The 20500-nt window shown below is 38.6% G+C and overlaps 1 protein-coding gene across 5 annotated transcripts in view; it reads right to left on the reverse strand.

Moving 5' to 3' along the window:
* The window catches only part of ATP11A (ATPase phospholipid transporting 11A), a 115035-nt gene that overhangs the window by 81259 nt on the left and 13276 nt on the right, over positions 1-20500 (reverse strand). The window lies entirely within an intron of this gene.

Consider the following 20500-nt stretch of genomic DNA (forward strand, 5'->3'; position numbering starts at 1 on the left):
AGTAGCAGCACAGTCTTTTCCGATTGCTATGGAATAGCTTTAGATACCAATTAAAAAAAAAAAAAAAATAAATCAAAATATCTTAATTGCACAATCCCAGAATTTTCAAGTTTCTGAGCTGCAGAACTACAGTTATTAAAATATCACTAACTCCGAGTGAGGATACTCCACTGTGATGAGGGCCACCACAGCTAAATTTAACCTTTTTATAGAAATTATTTTTAAGTTCCTGGACTAGTGGCAGTATTCAACTGAACAATAAAGCCCAGAGTCAAAAACAAGGGCAAGTGACATGGCAAGCCTTTGCTTAAATAAAAACTCATCCATAAAGGTACCAGTGTACTTCTCCCCAAGAAAACAGTGCCTGAGACTGGGAGTATCCCCATAGTATCATATGGGGATGATGTATGATGTCAGAAGTCTCATAAACATTTTCCTTTAATTATACTTACATTATAATTACATTAGTTTTGCAATAGGATTTCTACAGAGCATTTTCACAGCTAAAAAGGTGATGAACTGGAAGCACCCTGAAAACACTCACCACTGTAAGGCAATCTGTTTTTCCATCCCAATTTTCTGTAAGAGCATGCACAGCCTGCAATACAGATCAATGAAGCAACTTCTGTTCCTTATCTGTATGATCAAATCAACATTTTGTCATGGAGTCAGTACAGACAAAGTGCTCCTGCTTCTGACTACACAGCTCCTGCCCCAAGATACAGATGAGGAATAAGAGGCCAAGGGCAATTCCACAGAAGTTTCTTCTGCCTCGGAAGGCGATGGTGCCTCTTGGAGGAGGCATTTTGTTTGCGCTGTTGCCACCGAATTTTCTAAGTGTAGCAGGTTATTTTGGTGAAGGAAACCAGAGCAAAAAACTGCATACCTAAACTTGCTAAGCTATGGCTAATAGAAAGCTACCTACTTCAGCCTTGAAAAGACCTGTAGGCAACATTTTGGGGGGTTGTCATATTAAGATTAAACACATTCAGTCTCCCACAAGTCTCCATTATAATAATGGCCTACCTGTAAGTGAGAGGTATAACCAGTGTGCTTGAAATAAATAGCTGGCTTTAACAGTATTTGATTCGCTGGATACCAAACCCTGGTTATCTAGTGGCTGCAAGCAATGACAGCTGAAGTTTTAGCACTCCTTAAACTTTTAGCAGTTACCAAGTATGATACTAACAGTACTACAGCTAGGCATCCTTGATGGCTCTCTGGGCGTATAGAGCCACATACTGAAGAAATTGAATTGTGTTCAATGCTGAAAGGCAAACAACTTTTGGGTTGTAGGAAGTGGGTGGACAAAATGGCCAGAAGATTAAGAAATGTGAGTTTATACCAAAGGATTACACCTTTGAGATTGACTACACACCCCCTCTGCAAAGTGGCTGGGTCAGAACTTGCCCTGAAGTGTAAACAATGATTTAAACTATATCTTAACTTCCCACATGAATATATGCATGTAAAGCACTCAAAACCCACGCACAATACCTGGGAAGAGAGAACACACAAAGTTTACTGTGAGGACACAGCAATAAATACAAACATTATCTTTAAAAATTTCCGCAAAAGCTTATATATTACTCAACTGGGACAAATTTTACAAAATGCTGCCTCATTTTATTAGCACTGCTAAGCACTTTTCAGACATGACTATACACCAGAGATAGCCATCAGAGAGAAGAATTTCACTCTTCTGAACAAGAAGAAATAGATGCGACGTTCAAATCGAACTTCAACAAAACATATTCTGAACAAAGAAAATCAGTTAACATTGGCATGGGAACAAAAACATATCGTGTAGAATGAGACAAAATTAATGTCAGGGAAGAGAATCATCTCAAGAGGTAAAGTGTGCTCTGAGCATATGACTATCAGTAGGCCCAGTAGTTTCATTTTCCATGCAATTCCTGAGCCTGTCCAGGCAACAGTAGTATCTGTGAGACAGATCCAGATTACTGAACACCTGAAGCAAAAGAGGCTGGAATAAAGAGTAAAAAATGCTGAAGGAAAGAAGGGGTCATGGAAGGAGAAACAGAAAATAGGTAGAAGTCCTTTGAGAAATGGTGTTTCTTCCAATTAAATCTGGTATATTTAATGTGACTAAAAAAACTCTTGGTAAATATGCCACATTAAAAGGGTAATCGTCACACAAGACAATTAGAGAAGCTATTCTATTCCTCACAGAAATCCATTTAAGATGTGCTCTACTAGCAAATACGCAACTGACACTCAAACAATAAACAGATGAAGTATTTAAATCATACTCTTAAACACTTATAAAATTATCCATCATTTCCCAAGGTCTGTTGTTGGTTGTTTTTTTTTTGTGGCAGTAAACGTAGAGCAACATTTCCACTACAGCTGAAGAGATTTTCCTCTTATAAGCACTGCTACAAATACTGCAATCCACTTGCACTGCTTCTATATCTTGATTTTGAAAAGGGGCACTAGAAGTTACCTGAAAATAATATGAACCCACATTCTTTCCACACATTAAATGAGCAAATAGTAATGACTTCAGCTTTGAGAGGATAGTCTCTAACTGTGAAATAATAATCCTTCTATGAACCACACAATTCTCCAGATAATTTCCACTGCACTGCCATGGGCATAAAGTCATGCAAACCTATTTTTTCCAATAATAATACAGCCACAAACTGACAGAATCACCACAACTTATTCCAAGTTGAAAAAAAGTGAGCACAGTCTGAACCCTGTCCTTATAGGAAGATATTTTGAGTTTAAAGCTCAACTGTTCAATGCATCCAATCAATGCCTTAAGGTGAGGAAAAAATGTCAAGCATGAAGAAAGCAAAAACTGATTAAAACCTACTTCTTGGAAAGTATATTAATCTTTCTCTCTCATACATTATTCCTTCTGTTCAGATAATAATTAAGTTGTACACATCATTTTAGCCAGTGACCCCCATTACACAGCATTAGCTGCTTTAACAATATTTAAGTAGGAAAAGGGATTAAGTAGTTCAATGTGTAAATGGTAAACCACACACGCAAAAAGATAAAAGGAACAGAAGCAATTTAGTGGTCAAGTTTCAGTAAAGTGTCAGCCTTCACAAAACAAATAATAGGATTTCTGAATGTTTAAATAGACATTCTAGCATTCCAAAGAAATGAGAAATTATCAGGGGTTGATTTCATGAAGCATTTTGCCTAGAGATAAGACTGGTGCGCACACAAACTGCAAATAAAGCCAAACATTTTTACCTTTAAATAAATTATTTCCAGCAGTCATAGTCCCTAAAGGCAAACCTGTTCCAGCCCTCTGCAATCTTAATCCTGTCATAGCCAATTTTCACACAAATTCTTGCACAAACTAACAAAATCTTCATGAAAGAAGATTTTTTTTAAGTTGTAATGGCTTGTGTACGTGGCAAGGAAGAACAGGTCAGACAAAGGGAGAGCTCAGTTGAACAATGACTGAAATGGAGAAAATTACATCAGAAAGGGAAGTGCAATATAGAGGTTAGTTGAAAAACATGTAAACAGAAAAAATTAAGAATTAGAGAGCTGGTTTCAAAATGTGAGAAAACTAACCCACCCCATTTCAAAACTCACAGTACCTTGTTACAGAATTACACACTGTTAGTGGGCTTCCCATTCTGCTCAGAAAAGACAATATATTAGTGAAGAAAAAAGCTTAACATACACACAACTCAATACGGGGGGGGGGGGGGGGGGATCATTTCCATTGTTTAAATTTGCAAGAGATACTGATGTGTTTTTTAAAAAAATTTTTATTTGAAGTGAATCATCTTGAGATGTAAAAAGAGTTTTGAGAATTTTGTTAGTACCTTGTAATATTTGTCCAATTGCTTATTACAGGATTATTTTACCCTTTTTGTTTGGAATAATATAAAGAAGTCTATTTGCCCCCTTTTTGTAATGCATAAGATACAATTTATTCTATTTTGCATAGCACATAAATGTAAGTACAGACAATTTAAAGAGAAAATCCAGAATTTTAAACAAAACTGTTTTCCAGATCTATCCAGTCCATGGGAGAAGAGTTACCTGAAATTTTTTACTCAGCTTATCGGGGGGGGGGGGGGGGGGAGCGGAAATATCCAGAAAAATGTAGTGGATTTCTACTGGTATTTTGGGAAACAAAATGAAGGGTTAACAACCTCACTTCCTTAAATTAAGATTAGTTTCTAGCAGTTTACATTAGATGATCAGCTTGCTCTTCTGCTACCCATAATACCTAAGAGCAATCTCTGGTAGGTGTTCATCAACCACCAAAACCCACAGGGAGGAGACTACTCAGCTCATCCATTTGATGAGTCATTCAAGGTGACACAGAAAAACTTTCCATAACTGAAGTTGTAACACCTGTATTCCTCTTCACAAAAGCAGCAGTGCTTAGCCATAAACCTGACCCAGAAACACTCACCAATGTCTCTGACCAGGAAACAAAATCCTTCCCTTTGAGAAGGTGAAAGTTATGACCAAAGTTGTCACTTCAGGCCTGAAGGAAGGTGACTAAATTAAAGCTGCTTTTGTTTTAAAGTTTTCACTACAGCTTTTCCTGTTGTAGATAATCAGGGCTGTAGGTCATTAACACCTCTATTAAGAATGTTGTTTTGCAGGTTTCAAAGTTCACATGCCCAAGTTAACCCACATTTGCATTCCTACATTTAGATAATCAAATTTTCAAAGTTTTACATGGGAGACAGTCATTCATAGACTACAGAATCACTAATACACCTTGAAAAGCTATTTTTGTAGCACTTTCTTTATATATTTAACATCAATTCTTAAACTCATTATGACTCTTCCCTAAGATCTTCTGTAACCCTCTCCATAAAATCCACTCTGCAAAGTATCTTTCCGTACTCACATAGTAATCCATGTAACGGAAATTCCCTTGCAATGAAGCAGTGGGACTTGGTAGGGGAAAAAAAGCATGGAAACACACCCTTTGGGTCCCTTTACCAGAACCTCCTGCTTAAGTTTTACCCACAAACTTTCCTCTCACTGCTCAATCCTGTTTAGCTTTCCCTCAAATGGAAGTCAGGCCATAGTGATTATCCCAGTCACCATTACCAGATTTACTCATGGTCTGAGGCACTGACCAAAGATGCATACAGTATCCAGCATATCCAGGAGTAACAGTAATGATGTTTTGTGTTTCATCTTCTACTCATTCCCTAAACACTTCTTGCCTTTGTTTCCACTTTTTACAGCTACTGAGCACAAAGCTTATGCCTTCAAAGAATTACCCACAACAACAACAAAATTACTCCCAAAGGATCACAACTAACTAGAACTGTGTTAAGGCAGCCGTGTAAGTAGAACTGTTTTCATTCTCTCCCTGCAGTATGCATTATTTTGCATTTAGCAGTGTTGAATCCCAGCAACTTATTGTCCACTTCCTCTGTATTTTGAAATTACTCTTAAACATCTCAATTTTGGATTATGTAATTCTGTATTCCTGGCTGAATGTCAGCATAGTTTGTTTGTCTAGAACATGTATTAATTTTCTGAGGGCACATCTCCTTGAAGAGTCCACTGGAAAGACATCTGTGGAAACTGATCATTTAGTCTTACCTTTTTCTCATCTTTTGGCCAGCTATTAATACAACAGCAGGCAATTCGTCTTAATCCGCAACAGCTGACTTCCTTTAAAAGCCTTTAGCAGGAGGTCTTGTCAAATGCTTTTTATAAATTGAAGTACATTACACCAGCCATATACTTGTTTTCCCCCCAAAGATTCTAACTGCTTTGTGAAGCACAACTTGTAACTAAAAAAAGCCATCTCTTTATTGTACTTATCTGTTCACAGAATTTTTATGATACTTTACTTCCTTGAAACTCCCAGTTCTACTTCTTTCCTAGGCCCCTATAGTATCACACTTGCATCTTCCACTCCTCCAGCACACACGGCCCGATGTAAGGGATGCATTACACACTCATGACGGAAAAAAAAAGCTGACACTTCCATGTCTGAGGTATTTTACAGCTTGAGTGTGTATCATCTGGTTTGCACAATGTCCTCCTATTCATTTTACTGATTTACTCTCAACGTGTTAATTAAAAGGCAGCTCTTCTTGTCCACCCCTGTAAGAAACACTTCGGTCTGAGAATTTCTCTACAGTCCTCTGCTGTGAACACTACAGCAAAGAACTCCTGTGGCTTGTCTGCTGTAGCAGCACCTTTCTTGAGAATTTCCTGGTGTGCCAGGCCCTTAGACTACAGCTTTTCTTGCATGCTTCCCACTGTCAACGATAAGGATGTTATCTTAGGCTTTTAATTTTAAATCTGCCACTCTTACCTAAGAAAATGGGAGAAGAGAGTTCTGCTTTTTGAAGGATTACTACTATCAGCTTTCTTCATTCTGTTTGACCAGTAGATTATTTTACATTTTTTAAACCCTTTTTTAGAATACATGTTACTTCTAAGTCTCTAATTTGCTGTCTTTATCTTTCTCTCTGACATACACAAGACACCCTCACAGCTACACTTACCACTTCATCAAAGAACACAAAAAACTTTTTCTTCATCATATTCAGTTGAGAGATTTGTTGTTGTTCTTCCTCCCTCCTGAGAGCAAATTAAGTTTACTACTATTACCATAACTTTTGTCTTATGTTCTTTCATGTCTTCTGGCACTTTGCAAAATTGTCACTATACTGATAATGTGGTCAACAGCATAGCTACATTATTAACCCCCTTCATCTCCTTTTAAGGCACATTTCACTACACAGCACTTAACACTTCTCACTTTATCCCTTAATCATACAGCATCTTTCTACTAAAGCAACTTATCTGTAATGGAATTCCTACATATTTGTACCCAGATACAGCAGTCTCATGATCTTCCTTCCATCAAGTTTGTAAAAACACTTACAGCATCAGCACACTCATTTTAAAAGATATTTCAGTCTACTACCTTTTAAAAAAGGCACACAGCATTTTGATAAAAGCACACAAGACTTTGCACTTGATCAGCTTGTCTATTTTTATATGCACCATTTAAGAGGGCTTAATTTGCCGATACACTGAAATTCAGGAAAGAGACAACAAGAAAAAAGGGACAAAAGCTTTTTCCTTGGGCTTTCATCACCCAGTGAAATACTACCCAAAGGAACTTTTCTTCTACAGCTGTCGGGTTTCTGTTTTCAGTTTAAGGAATGATAAAAATCTATTACAATAAAGCTAGCATTCTTTTTACATTTTATTACAGCAGATTATGACACCAGGCAGAGTGCATCTACAATCCCCAGGACTTGAAAGTTAATTCCTTGCATTTTTCATTCACCTGCCCATTCACTACCCACTCCTACACTTCCCAGCAGTTCTTCACTGAAAAACCATTCACCCTTTTTGGGAGTTCCTGGGAGGTCTAACAGCTCAGCACACCTTCATTTCATACTGCTGCCTCTCAAGTACTGCCTTAGGACAGCTCCTTCTCAGCCAAACATTTTTCATTAACCATTTCAGTGTCTCCACCAGCAAGCTACATCCAGCAATCCAGATTAATCTTCAATACTACTGGACTGTCCTTGAGAATGCCTGAAAAGCTTGTTTCTTACTGGAAGCATGCCTCTGGCTCCAGCGCAAGATTTTTCTTCCAATTCCGCTTTCCTGCCATCACCACTTAACTCCTTCTCATTAGCAAGCTGAGACATCGGTTTGCACACCGGCCTCTTATTCGAGGTCTTTCTTGGGATCTTGAAATTACGAAGTGCATGGCATTGATACAACCACTTACACTACGGTTTACGGTGGACTTGACGGTGTTAGGGTAACAGTTGGACTTGATGATCTTCTCTAATCTAAACGATTCTCTGGTTCTATATCGTAGCATAACAGTCCAGAGACAACTAGACTTGGTTGAAACAAACCAGCGGACAAATTACTAGCTACACTAACAGCAGGTGTTAGCAACTGGCTAAAGATGAGCAACAATATGACAAACAGCAATTCTTGCTTACAGTCTTGAGCTAACTTCAGCTCAGAGTAGGATAGGGCTTCTACATGTTTAGATGCATGCTTCCATTAAAAAATGCTAGCATACAGCAAAATACTGGCATTACATTTATTATCACATCGAACTGAACTACAGCGCAACCTTTCAATTCTGTTAGGCATTTCTGATGTAATTCACCTATAGTAGGTTCTGAAGCAAGTTCAGTGCTATATCCCTGTCCTAGGAAAGACTAGCATCACTGCTAAATACAAACTGTGGCTTGTCTTGTGGCCTGGCATAAGTCATCTGGACAGTAATCACTTCCAGTATTTTTCTTATTATATCCACAAATTACTAAATACACATACATGTATTTTGTTTGGTTGGTTTTTTGGAACACTTACCTCTGACCCTTTAATCTTTTTTGTTACTGTGTGAGCAGATTGGAATCCTGCATTTGATACTTAAGACATCATTGTAGCACAGTTACATAAACTTCTCCCAAATTCAAGTGATCCAATAGAACTGACTTTGCACAATGAAACTTAACAAGTCTCATTTTTCACGATGACCCTTTATTCAAACACACATTCATTCTGACTTGTCGCTTACAGATGCTGTCTTAGCAGTTTGCTGATCAATTTTGTTATTTCCATGGATGGTTACTGTATTCTATAAGCAATGATGCTTACAGCATTATTATTCTGTAATTCTGATGCTGTCAAAGTCTCTTGATGCCTTTTGTTGCATCCTCTTGGAATGTCAAAGTTTTATAACCCGCAGCTACTCTGTCACTTCATCTGACTTCGTATATGAAATAATATAGTGAGCATCAGATCACTGAATTTGGCCTGCTTGAAGGGCGAAAAATTTAAGTCACAGATCAGAAACAAAGCAATGTAATGTGGCAGCCTTTTATTAATAGCATGAAAGCAAGTAGAGCATGGAATAGCTTTCTTATTACACTAATAATGACATATTAGATTACAGTATGCTCATTTTTTGTCACATTATATAGTCACTGCTTCCAGAAGGACAGAGAATGAGAATCTTGGTCTAGCTTTTTAAGCATGATTATTTTTTTCCAAGAGTTTGGAGGCTTCTTGGTTTTGTTGTTTTAAGAACTAGCATGTTTTAAGAACATGACTAGCAAACTACCACTAATACATATGCTGCTAAACAGAATTGCTTAGTAACAATTTCTCATGCTTGTTCTGTTTCAACTTTCTATTATGATTAGAAGAGATATTTAAGTACTAAAATGTTTAGGAAGCAATAAAACAGAACCCTCAACTGCAAAATTAGAAGAGCTTCATTGTTCTTGTGACACTGCTCAATCCTGCCAGTTTCTGCTTCCTTCAGAGCACTGTCTTTCCTCCTCCTATAGAAAAAAAAAAAAAAAAAAACAAAAAACCTTTGTAAGCACTGATGGTGACACCTCAGCATTCCCCAGCATATAAAACCTACACCTGAGCCTGTGAAACCATGAACAGTTACAAGAAAAAAGGTGAAGTCCAAATACCTCTACCTAGCAGCTGAGTAAAGTCAGAGTCTTCATGGTGACTGTAGCAGATAGGAAGCAGAGGACCGCTCCCCTGTCCGCCACAGGCTCCTCTATTATAGACATTAAAATCATAACAAATCAGATGAACCTCACGTGCTCACCCAGCAGGGAGATCTCAAGGAAATGCATAAACCCAAAGATATGCCCACTTCCCCAAAGAAAAACACAGCTAAAACCAGATTGAAATTGCTTTATTTATTTAAATAAACCACTTTATTTGCGAGAAGTGGAAACTTAGTTATTTTCCATATAAGCATCACTCCTTTTGACAGTTTATTTTTCTGCACAAAGCTACAGCTGAGCTGCTCAGACTAAACTCTCAACACCTGTTAAAATGAAATACCTTGTGCATTACCATACTGCCAAGCATAACAGGTATCATCATACTGCAGATACCTGAGTAGAGTTTAGACAAACAGACAAATCAGGAAGATGTTTAAGGCCCTAGGTGTACATCTTGCTAGCACATCTTCTCTTCTTGCCCTTTAGTCAACGCAACCTGCTTTTGACTTGTTGTTCTAATAACATGCTAAGCATTGACATGAATATGAACAAAAATATAAAGGCGGCAAAGTGCCAGGCAAATATTAAAAGTCTAGTAAAAAAAGTGCACTTACAGCAACACTGAATAATCTCTACAGTATGTCATTTAAAGCTCCTCCCATGATATCACTATTAGATACACACATGCTTGTCTTTCAGGCTTGATCTTTGCTAGGGCTCACACACTCACTGGCACTCTCACTCCAGTTACTGGCATTTACATCTTCTCATTACAACATCTGCAGTTGCTGGCACCACAGGCCTTTCCACCCATAATCCCATTCAAGTCACTGTGCTCAAACACCCATCACACACACCCAGAAAAAGAGAAAGTAATTTAACAAGGACAGTGCAGGCTCCACAGATCAGATGAAGGGTATGGACAGATAAGCATACAAACACACACCCTATTTACATGCAACCAAACTTTTTTTATCCTCTATCCCACTATTTTCCCCACACTTGTTCCTCCCCAAATTACACAGATTCCCCTCTTCTCCACCTTTGGTTTGTCCCTTAAATATCCCATGGCAAGTCCTGTGCCATTCTGAAATGTTCTTTTCCCCCTCAGTCCAAAAAATGCTTAGTGTTGGGTGGCTTCACTTCTGGACAACGTGGCTGAGGATCTCCTGTGACAGCCCCAGACAGACTTTACCTATTCTCCAAGTTCTCCCTGCCCACATTTTGCCTCTGTATTCCTCCACCAGCTTGTGGAGATGGGCCTCTAAGGGGCTAACACCTCCCAGGATGGGCCTCCAACGACCATTGTCTCTCCCCACTACTCTGAGTGTGCAGACAAGCTTTTATCACATAAGCTAACACTTTGTTCCCTTTGAACACTTAACTTGAAAGCTCCAGGAACTGAGAGATCAGAATGGTTTAGTAGTTTTGATACATTGATGCAAGTGCAATAAGCAATTAGAGTATCAGATTTAGATATTAGGCAGATGTGTGTTTTAACGTGTCTTCAAAGCACAGACTTCTCAGTGCTAATGCCTGGCTAATAGTTAAATGGAAATCAGGTAAGGAGAAAGCAATAGCAGGCAAGTCACTCCACAGTGGTTTCACTGCCATCACTGTTTCACCCACCCTGCAGTACACTGGGCCACATTTGCCAGTCCTGCCAGTGGACAGACCACCTGCCATCAGATGGTGCTGAAAAGATTAAAACCTTCATTTTAGTCCACCGGTTTTATCAGGAAGCCCACTCTATTGAGAGCATTCACTGGATGAATTCTAGTTTTCACTGTTACCACTAGGTTTGAGGGACCCTGCCCAAGTTTGAGGGACCCTGCCCAAGTTGTTTATCCTGTCCTGAACTCAGCATTCACACTGTATATGAAATAAATTTGTCCACTTCACCCAGCTCTGGAAACAGAGACAGCAATTCACTGTCACTTAAGTCCTTGGTAAATCTTCAAGCATGCCCAGTACTGACCTAATCTCCCAAGGTCAAAATTACAGGAATTCTTGAACATATTAAATACACTACATATTGTGCTGGGGGGGGGGAGATAAGAGGGGATGAGGTCTTAGAAACAGTGGTGTCTGTTTCTAAAAACCTCTAATTCCTCTGATAGTAACTGTATATATGATGGCTTATCTTCGTGAGAACCAGGCATATGAATAGCTACCTTTAAAACTCACTCTACAAACTCATGCATCCAGAATACCAAACTGAAGGTTAATAATCTTGTTTTGTAACAAAAATACTTGCTCCATAATTGCTAACATTTTGTTCTTCAGTTATCCTATTCACCAGGTTTTCTTAGGAATGTAAAACTATCAGTTGTATGCCATTTTCAGCTTGAAGATGTTCAGATGACCTGATGCGATACCTCAGTCTTTTCGTTTGCCATTTAAGTCTTAAGGACTTAAACCAATACAAACTTGTTCCTGAGAAATCTAAACCGCATGCCAGTCCCCACTGAGTGCCTTTCCTTCATTTTTGGTGGCTTAGGCTTGTCTTGGCCTAGGGAAAAAGAAAAAAATAAAAAGAAAAAAGAAAAAAGAAAAAAAGAAAAATCAAGAACAATTCAGTCACAAAATCAAAAAATTTCAATGAACAAATGTTCACTTGCCACTGGGCAACTGGCAGTTGTCAAACTCCACTTTCTCAGTAACAGACCTGATGACTAGAGAAATGAGAGCTACAATTTTCCCTTGAAGCAGACTCAGACAGTGTATAGTAATAGTTAGAAGGAAGGATGCTTCACAGACAGTATCGCTGCTGGAGAACACTGAAAGGGAAGGCCATTCCATAAAAACATTAGAAAGCTGTGCCAGTAATAGAGAGAATGAAGTTACTTATCCACAATGCATAACAGCAGCATACAGGATGCATTACAACATAAAAGCTTCCAACATGCACACACAAGGAGCAGAGATTACATTAGTGGCACATCCTGAAATATCTCTACAGTAAAAAGGGATTTTTATTTTTTTTTTAGATACATAGAAATAGGGTAACATCTATATGCAGCATCACAATACATTGTGAGGGCTTTATCCTCTAAGATTAACACACAACTTTTTGAAGAGTGTAATACTGGGTAAAGAGCAGTAACTGACAAGAAAATAAACAAAACCTCATGCTAAGTTCAAACAGTTTACTTAGCCATACTTGAGTGAATTTGTCTTTTGCTAACTGACATGATAGTATGCAATACCACCAGATTTGGAGAATACAAAGACAAGGAAACCTTCAATTGATTTTAGAAAAATATTTTCTAATTCTTTACACAGGTAACACCTCCTTCTTTCTCCATTTTTTTCCACCTCCACTGCAGCAATATCAGACCAAGAGCCACATTACTCTAGGTCATCAATGTTATAAATATGGCACTGTAGGAAAGTGTCATTATTATCTGAGCAGTTGCTTCTACTGATTAGGCTTTTATCGCTATCTCTGTAGCAGTAGATGAGTAATGTTAGCACTGTGGTACACAGTAATATTGCTAATCAAGAGAACAAAACGTACTTTACAGGTATTCATCAGGGAGGCATCTTTCAAACAAATTGTGCTGCAATAGAAGCCTTCAGGGACTTCTGCAGAAACAACCAGAAAAAACAATACTCTCAGTCTCTCACACTTCTTGACTCCCGATACCTTCCAGATTCCTAGATATCAGACAGAGTTCTCTTCATGCAGGGAACAGCATCTTTCAGTAAGTATCCTAACAACTAACCTGTGGAACTGAGGCTACGAATTCTCCAGTTTAATTTTTAAGTTTACACTTAAACTGATCAACACTGACAAGTGTTTAATTCTTCAAACATTTTAATTACTGGAAGTATGAAATTAAAGTCCCAGTCCACAACACGGTATGCTCTAACAAACAACTGAGGTTTTTTTATCACTTAAAAAGTTTCACTCTCTCCCTGCTTCTCTTCCACACCAAACTGCAGCTCTTCACTTGCCTGTAACTTTTCCATGACAATTGTTTTTATTTTATCTTATCAGAATTGGAAAAGTGCGTGACCCACAGCCACATTAGACCACTGAAAGCATAGAGACAGTTCAAGGACAACATGAGAGAGTGCATGTACCTGCAATTAATCAACAAAAATATTCAAGAGTATTAAGACCTCTACAAGAAAAGCATTTGCTCAGTGGACAACCTGTTCCTATCTAGCTTGCCTTTCTATTGAAAGCATGGCTTGCTGATCATCAACCGTTTTGGAAGAATTTGTTTCATCATCCTTTCTCTAAGATGCTCTTTTAATTAGAAAGCTAAGCTAGTAATTTTCCCCTCCTCTTATTTCAAGGAGTTAAACATAGCAAGAACAGTACTTTATTCAGTTTTCCTTTCTTACATCAGTCTCCTTACCCAAAGAAATAAGGAATGGCTCTGCTAAAAGAGGAGCATATTCTGAAGCTACTCTGCATATAATCAGAGTAAGAAGGCTGGAATTTAGGTTTGGCTCAATCTTATGAGAGAGTTTCAACACTCCATTCCCTACAAACCACCCCATTTTAGGATTTTAAAGAATCACAAGTATACTCAAGGTTAAAACTTGGCAAAGACAGTGCAGACCACTTAAGCGCTGAAGTCAGATCAGTTCTGCCTTTTGCTTACCAAGTGGTAAATAGCCTTTGAAGACAGCCCTGAACAGGAAGACTCCCACATAAGATACAGGATTTTCCTCCAGCCTGGAGGAAATAATGAGCCTTCCTACAAAAGAGCAAACTAATAGCTGAGCCTGCTAAAAGAACTTCTGGGAGGAGGTCTCAAAATGCATTCAGGAAAGGACAGCAGAGAACTACAAACATGTGCTTATAAAAGGCTCTTCAGCATGAAATCCAGGAAAGAAAGAGATTTCTCATAAGCTCAGACACACAGGCAGGAAAATCTAAGTGCAGATTCAACCAGACACAAGTCAGAAATTGGCTGTTTATTTTGTTAAGCCATTTGCTTTTTCTGCAGTAGACATTGGAGGTAGTACTAAAACCACCACACAAAACCAAACCAAACACTTTATTCTATTTGGCAGAAGGAATTATTTCAGAAGCGTAAGAACTAGCGCAGCATTCAAATACATGAGATAAGAAGGGCTACTCAGAGGAGGAATACTGCGACATGGAACGTTGATGCATCTCTCTTTTGGTCACATTTAATTTCCTCCTCTGTACATCTACATCTTGTATCTACAGCATGCAATTTGTTTCCACAAAAATAACTTTATATACATATGTGTGTATAGACAGATATACAACACAGTATACACTTCTCTTTATTTGCCCACAAAGAGTATAAAATAAATTGTCAAGTTTATTCCACGGGATGATTCAGAACACAAAACAGTAAGTTCTGTAACTTTTTGTAGGTATAGCAACATTAGCATGCACACATCTGCTGTTGTGTCTCTCATTAAGGATATGGTGTGCATAACTTAGAAATTTAACTAGCAGGCTCTATTTCAGTCCCCCAAGAGACATGAGGAGTTGGCAGATTGCACACCACAGACAAAAGTTGCTTTTGTGCTGCTTCTCTTGAAGGATCAGAACCATGAAGAAGGTGAGTTCAATTTCATCATATTTCTTGCATCTAATAACATCCACTACTTAAATACACCCCGCCACCACATTCTGAAGCAAATCACTAGATTTAAGCCAAACCTGATGACCAATTAAAAAAAGAAAACATTAAAACCTTTTTAATTTTGTTGTAACCTATTTCATAACATTCATGTGTATTTATTAAGACCAGGCTATAACCTAAAATGTAAAAACAAACAAACCCCCCCCCACAAAAAAACCAAAAAACCAACAACCAAAAAAAAAAAACCACCAAAAAAACTCCACAAAACAAACCCCCCCAAAAAAACCACAAAACAAAACAACCCCTCAAAAACCACAAACAAACGAAAAAACCCTCCACACAAAACAAATCAAAAATCTCAATAGCAAGGATTTTATCTGTCTTTCCCAAAATAGAAATATAACAGGCTCATAAAACAGAGTAACTATCAGCATTTTTCAACATGGTATTACTTGAAAAGCAATATAATGTCTGTGCCTTAAACTACTGTTTTGAAAGCTCACTTCTACAGAAGTGGGAAACAGCCAGCCAGATATACACACACACTGTAATGGCTTTAGAATTGGGTTATTTTAAAGGAAAATTAAAGGAAGACAGTACTGCAATCCCACTTAGATGCAATATAAATCAGGAATCTCATTTTTATGAAACTTAACTTTGCATCTGTCTTAATCCATGTGCAAAAAAAGTGAATTTGGATAATTTATGTTAAAAGTTTTTTGACACATTCATGTTTTTTTCAAGATAATAATGTACTCCCACTCCAGATACACTCAAACTTACAAAAGGGCATCTTACATACTTGTTTGGAGAATAACTGAGAGGAAATTAATACTAGTAATAAAAGTAAATCCCAACATCAAAAGTAAGCTGTAGAGTTGAGGCATGAAAGAAAGAATGCTTGAGCTTTTTACTTAAAAAAGGATTGTTCCTCTCAGGCACAGCCCTTATTTAATTGCCAGGCAAGCTTGCCCATTCTCTTTTTTAGCGAGCTGGGTAAAGGCTATCTCAGTATGTTTCTCCCATCACTACCACAGACTGAAGTTTTGAAATAGAAATTTATTACCCCTGAAGAGAGGCATGGTCCTTGGGGGGTGGAACGACACCACACCCAACACTATGCAAATGATAGCTGTCTGCCAAAAACTATCTCCTCAAATGGCTGGCCCTTGCTGTGAGCAGCAGGTAAGCTTCTGCCTTCTTCAGAAGTCTTCACATTTCTCCTCAGCTTTATCACTCTTCATTCCATGCAAAGAAATGGAACAGTAATTAACAGTGAGGAAGGGGAGAGGGGCCAGGTACAGGGTGTCTCAACTGATTAAACATCCAAGGACTTGTGCTTAAAGCTTTATGTCTCGGGACAGACAGGTACTCACACTGGTTTGTTTGGGTTTTTATTGTTTTTTTCCTTCTGTAACAACTTTGATCTCCTTTACCTTTTACCCCTCACCATTTCTGTTCACTTCTTCCGTAGGCTCAACTAATGAATACTTCTGCATTTGAGAGGAAAGAACACTTTCCACATGTTCAGTTACATGCTCAAAGCATCAACCACACTTGCTTCACAAGCTTTCCCCTTACACTGAAGCTGTAGCTATAATCATTGTCATATTTAAAGACTAGTAAAACATAAGGAAAATTCATGTTCCCATGGGAGTTGCTAGCCACGTCTACCACCTTAGAAATAAACTTTAAAAGTGTGACAGTTCCACTGTTCAGACTTTCAAGCAAACAATTTCTGCTTTCCAGACAAAGGATTACAAGGCAAACTCTCCTAAAATTGAGCCAGCTAAAGTATGGAGCAACAGGAGAATTTCCAACCTCCAACTTGTACTACGGTTACCATCTTGGATGAAGATCTATATGCCATAGAAGTGGGATTACTTGCATTTTTATCATGCTTAAAAACCATCTCCACCATTTATGTCTTAACTAAACTGAGACCATTACTCCTGACATCTATGTATCATAAACCAAACAAACCCAATCTCTTTATGTGTAGTACTTCATAAATAATTTAGAATGTCAATTTCATTTCCTTTACATCAGGACTTTAGACCAATGAGAACAAGAAATCTTTACCACTCTTATTAAATATTTACTATATGGCTGTTCTGGCATCATCACAAGAAACACTGCATACAAATGTTATGCATTAGCAAAATACAAAAGCTACATTTAAAACATTTAAAAGATGCTGGCAAGCAGACAATAGCTGGGAAATGCAAATAAAGCTGACAGCCTAACTTTCACTGCCGATTCTTTCCAGAACAAAAGGCAGCCACACAAGAGAGCTTAACCCTTTGCTTCAAGGTCAACATGTGTCAAGCAGTTTTCCACGAAACTGACATTTGCCACTACCTGAAAAAAAATAAGTAAACGCATCTTTAGTGAAGCAAAAAGATAATCAACTTGTATCTCCATATAGCTTTCCATCAGTGCATGTCACATAGAAAGATCACAAATGTTTATCAAGTTCGTGTATGTAGTAAAAAGTGTATCTGTCCCCTCTGCCAGCAACATTTCTACCTTCAGAACAGCAAACCTAACAAATTTAACTAGAAGTGTAACATCCACAAGACAACCCATAAGACGACACAGAATGCAGGGGCCTTAAAGTAACGCGCTATCTTCAGCATCACATTCCCTATCACTAAAGCAAAGCTCCAACCCTATGTTAAATCCATTGTTTCACCAAGTTTTTACTATGTAAAAGCTGTCCTCGCAGTAGTCATGTAGTAATAGTCACATAACAGTATCTCAAAGCAACAGACACACAGCGCAAGAATGAGACTTATCAATTGCATTGCAACCTTCAGATTTAAAAGTACAACTGCTTATCCCTATCAACAGAGCTACAGCTTGCACTGCAGCAATAACCACCGCAATTGCTGGTTTCTGGCAGGACTCAGCACATGCAACGATTTTTCCCAGCAAATCTCCAGTAAGATGCTGAAGGAACATGCTTCCCGCAGCCGCCTGCTCTCTTGACAAAACCATTAGAAGACAATATTAGGTATCACAGCCTCCTGCAAATCACAGGTATGTGATAAGCCTCCAGTTAAGTTTTGTTTGAAGTGAAGCAGTAGCAACCACTGCCCTCACAAAAACTTCCCAGCTTGGGTGTCAGACTGTTATTTAGGTAAACAAAAATCTTCCACAACAGACCTGGATAAGACTAAAATAATACTGGCTGGGAATGTTTCCAGGTGATTCTCCCAGGTATGAAGCTTGCTTTCTAGCCGATGGGCCAGCCCAAAGTTTCAAGGCCTTCAGTCTCAGGACAGCATGGCACCTATTTCAAAAGCTGCCTTTATTTTCTAACCTCCTTCCTAGAACAAGCAAACAGGCTGCAACACTGACCATACTGCAATCTATTTCTCTGAGAGCAGAGAGTGAACACACTACCATTTCCCCACTGTGAAGAATGAAGTAGCCCTGGGCTACTGTAAGCTAATCGCTACTCTGCTCACTATCAGCTTTCAATCCTCTTTTCTGCCAGTCTGAATTGCCACTTTCAAATGCAGACAGATACCCACTAAATCAGTAACCGCACTTCTGCCTAGCACAGCCTGCCAAGACAGCTGCATTGTTTTCTGTACTTATCGCTTGCGAAAGCACTAAAATAAAGCTTTGGCACTGATGTCCACCAAGAGAAGGTACTCCCATCATTACTACAGATGGCCATCATTGCATTTTTAGTATGAGTCATGCAAAACTATATTTAGTAACCTTGTATGGCACAATCCTTTTAACCATACACTTCAGCTCAGTTCAAGGGAGATAACAAAAGCACATTTTGTTGGCTGTAGTTTTCCAAATACCAAAGACAGTTGGATCTTCAAAGGAAGTGAGTCAAGTTATCCTTTCTGCAAAGGTCCATCACACAGCAACAGCTGATTTGATCAGCTGGGGATCAGATGACCCAGATCAGACTGTGGGAAGGAAGACGGGAGAGAATTTCTCTGGCCACGAAAACTCATTTGGAGTTCATGATGTAATTTCTCTAACTTCTCAAAAGGCATGCATGTAAGAAGATAGACAAGCTAAGGCAAAGAACTGCAGAGAAATCCTATTGGTATAAGAACACAGGCTCAAGGAGGGTAACTGTGGAACAAGGAACCAGGAGACCTGAGCAGAAAAAGGCCTGTAAGGAAGGCTTTTCAGAAGAGACAGGAACCATAGTAAGATTAGCTGAGACAGCACTAAAGGGTAACTGAGGGGCTGGAGCAGTTTGCATCTGGACTTAAAACCCAGTATATTATTCCGAGATAGTGCACAGAAGAACAGAGCATCTTGAACCACCTGCAGAGGAAACAAAGCTGGACACGCAGTGCTTTAGAAAGCCATCCAGATGGTTAGATACCATCCAGGGCAAGGATTGTATGCTTTCTGGTCCTGATTATAGATAGAGCCCAGGCTCAGAATTAAAGCCTTTTCAGGAATGTCTCCAGTGTTTTAAAGGCTGCTGCAAAAAACTGCTCACCCATAAACTGCAAGGTGAGAACAGATGTTTTAATACGTTTGCTAACGAAACCAAACACTTTTAGCAAAGAGCAACAGCTTATGTAAATGGATGAAAGGCTGATGCCAGTGTGGAAGGAGTCCTTCAGAAATCTTCTTCAAAGACATGAAGAAAGATCTTCCTCCTTGAGTAGTCTTTCAAATCTTCAAAATCCTCTTTCAAAGGATTTTAAGTGATTTCAAAGTACATTTTAATAGTGCATCCCACAATTTAAACCACTTAAGCCGATCAATTCACTTTGCACCCTTTCTTTTTTAAGGGCGAACTCCAATCAGAAGCAGGAAAGCTGGTCTAATTTGCCAATTTAGTGGTCAAGTTCTAAATAAAAGTTCCAGCAAGCTTCAATTGACCACATAATTGGAGAACAGATAAGTATTTATAGCTTGTTCTCCCTTCAGCCACCAGCTCAGAAACCACAGAAGGACACATTACAACGCATGACTTCAAGCACGTGATATCAAGTGCTCAAGCTTCTCTTTCAGCCAAGGACTCCCTCTCTTCTATGGAATATTCTTTCACCTTCCTTCTCTCTTTAGTATTTTAAAACAGAGACAGAAACCCACTGTGTTAACATGCCCCAAACTATTTTAAGAAATCATAAGTCAGGTACACTGAGATCAAGGAGGTTTTACTTCCAAACACCTTTTACTCAACTTAAGGCCTCAGAACCCCTCCAGAACTCGTCAGCTCTTAACCCAGTAACACAGCTGGGAACAGCTTCTAGCAAATTCTCACCATCCAGGTGGGTTTTTTTACGGTAATGGCATTGAATAAGTAAGTCTGTTTATACAGACATCTAGAGTTGATGCTATTTTCTATCTTCTTTCTACCATTCCCACACTCCCCAAACCAAACACACATGTAGATTCAACATCTAAATGCATCTC

The sequence above is a fragment of the Strigops habroptila genome, chromosome 2, assembly GCF_004027225.2.
Source record: "Strigops habroptila isolate Jane chromosome 2, bStrHab1.2.pri, whole genome shotgun sequence".
NCBI classification, from domain to species: Eukaryota; Metazoa; Chordata; class Aves; order Psittaciformes; family Psittacidae; genus Strigops; species Strigops habroptila.